We start from the raw sequence: 2,982 nt of genomic DNA, 5'->3' as shown, positions 1-2,982 counted from the left end.
TTTAAACAAAATAACGTCCCGCATTTTCTTTTAAAATCTGCTTTATTATTTTCATATGAAAGAAATATTTCATATGAAATTAGTTGACAAGAATGTGATTATAAAATAAACTTTCAGAAATACGTCTCGTTACAACGTGGCGCTAAATAATTAAATTTCATTTCCTTTTTTATTTTTTTCTTATTCATTCTTAATTACGTTTGTGTTGTCTTATTCGTAGCACGGCAGATTTCAAGGAAGCGTCATCGCGCCGCACAACCAGACTGAGATAGCAACCAATTTTCCCTTACGTTTTATCACACACTCTTCGACGAGGAAGGGAACAATTGGATAATATGTCCAGCTGATCGTAAAATGACAGGAATGCCACGGCTGGAATAGTTTTCATCCTCGGTTTGCTTCATCAGGGCTTACCTATATCTAAACAATCATTTATACTAAAGTTTATTTCATTTTCCTGCTCGTTATTACCCTGGAGTGGCTGTGTGGTAAGTAGCTTGCTTACCAACCACAAGGTTCCGGGTTCAGTCTCCTTGCGTGGCACCTTGAGCAGGTGTCTTCTACTATAGCTTCGGACCGTCCAACGCCTTGTCAGTGGATTTGGTAGACGAAAACTGAAAGAAGCCCGTCAACAAGACAGTAAAAACAAACAGTAAGGGCTGTTAAGCCACTCTGTTTTTTCGTTGTTCCAAAAATGTTCGTTTTCTATTTTCGTTTTTATGTTTTCATTTATCATTGTTTAACGTTTCTTTTTATGTCCTGTACCCATATATGGATGTATGTATACATATAGATGTAGGTATGTACATATATGTATGGATATATGCATATATTTATATATTATTTATATTATTATATGATCGAACGCCTCACATTCTTTTCCAAGTAAGTTTTATTTTAATAATTACAATGCGCACTCTACTACTATTACTATCACTTCCCTGTCTATCTCTCTCCCTCTCTTGTTCTTCATCCTTTCTGTTTTTCTCTCCCACCATTTTCGTTTCACATTGTGTTTAACTTTTTTTTATGTCCTGTACCCATATATGCATGTATGCATACATATAGATGTAGGTATGTACATATATGTATGGATATATGCATATATTTATATATTATTTATATTATATTATATTATATTATATTATATTATATTATATATATATATATATATGGAAGACGAAAGATGGAATATACGAGAATTTATTATTAATCATGACAATTGTTTCGACACATCTAGCATCGATCCCTCATGGGTGGGACACTCAACAACTGGTTCAGGGGCATCCGGCGGATGTATCTCGTCAAGTGATATATAAATACAACATGTTAAGATAACAGTTCCGCAATGTAGCTTCTCGTTTTGTAGAAAGAAAAACAGCAAGAGGAGGAAATATTTTCATTTATATAGATCAAAAATAAAATCACAGATGGCAGAAAGAGAAACGAACATGCAATCCAGCGAGAAAAGAATTATATATAACCGTTAACAGATATGGATGTATAAACGCCCTTGCTGCATGGCACGAGTTCACTCGCTCATACAAGCATCCGCAAAAATATGAGCATACGCACACATGAGGTTTGGTGCACTCATGATCACAAAGCGAGTTAGCTAGCTACTTGATAGTTGTAAGAATAGGGAGAAGGCATCCATACCTTAAAGTAAATCAAATTATATTAACGGTTACTAAACATTCATTTCCACTGCATTGTGCGAAAATACATTTATATGCGCGCAGGCATCTCGAGAGTCGTTCATAAACTCTATTAATGATCTTCTCATTAGTCCACAGAATAGAGAAGAACTTCTCGGAGCAGAGACAGCATCTCCTGGAAATTATAATGTATGGTTTCGCGTACATTACTATGGACCAAGTTATGCTGTACTTCGTTTTATCCTCTTTCAGTCACCATACAAAATCTGCCAAAGATGTTGAATGTCTCTTATTGATTGTCTTAAAGCTGGCAACATGGTTATGATAATGATTCTTAAATGAATCAGCTGTCTGCCCAATGTAAACATACGGCCCTCCCCTTGTGTGCACGGTACATTTATATACGAGATTTGTACTCATACAGAAATTCATCAAAGGACATTTTAATTTTTCTCTGCATGAGCATTTATCGTATTTATTTGTATATAAGGCAGTCCTGACTCCATTTGCCGGCGTTGTTACCATGTTAGCTGTATCATAAATATTCTACTACTACAAATTGGTCGGTGTTTATCGTTGCGGTTTACATCTCCTTGGCTAATATTTAGAGGCAAATGTTCGCTAGATCTAGTAGGTGGGTTACTGAAACTTTGCCGCATTTTGTTATTGTTTATGCGATGCATAAGTTGCTCTAAATTAGCAGAGTTGGCGTAGGAAACTTTCACGGTGTGCCGATTAAAAATAGTATGATACCGATTAGATAAAGGAAAACATTTGTCCAAAGTAGCAAAAATTTTGCAGCGATATTGAAACATGCAAACCGAAAATCGGGTTGAACGAGAGGACATCCTGATTCTTATATCTGTGGTTAGGCTTATTTGATCGAGTGAGCTGTACACGATTGGAACAAGTAGTTGGATTATTATGTCGCGTGTGTCTATGAGTTTTCGTTGTTAGTTCATTGATATGACCAATTCTTCCTAACTTGTATTTTTTATCTGAGTGAGTTCTCAAACATTGACGTTGTGATGGCATACAACGTGTATCACAGTTGGAGGAATTACCAGCGTTGTGTATGCCTGCTTCTTGGATATATAAATTTTTTTCATGGTACCCAGCCCTAGCTAGAGCAGCGTTATAATAAGTTGCGTGTGATTCGAAAATTTCATTATTAGCGGATAATCTAGAGATTCTTGTAGAAATATTCTTAACTATTCCCCGTATAATTGAGGGTGGATGTTCGGAAGCTATATTAATGTAATTAATCTGATCGTTTGGCTTATGAAGTGGTTCAAATATTTGTACATACGTATATTTCTATATA

Source organism: Octopus bimaculoides, chromosome 7, assembly GCF_001194135.2.
Source record: "Octopus bimaculoides isolate UCB-OBI-ISO-001 chromosome 7, ASM119413v2, whole genome shotgun sequence".
In the NCBI taxonomy this organism is placed as follows: domain Eukaryota; kingdom Metazoa; phylum Mollusca; class Cephalopoda; order Octopoda; family Octopodidae; genus Octopus; species Octopus bimaculoides.
Note: the sequence above shows the minus strand (reverse complement) of the source record.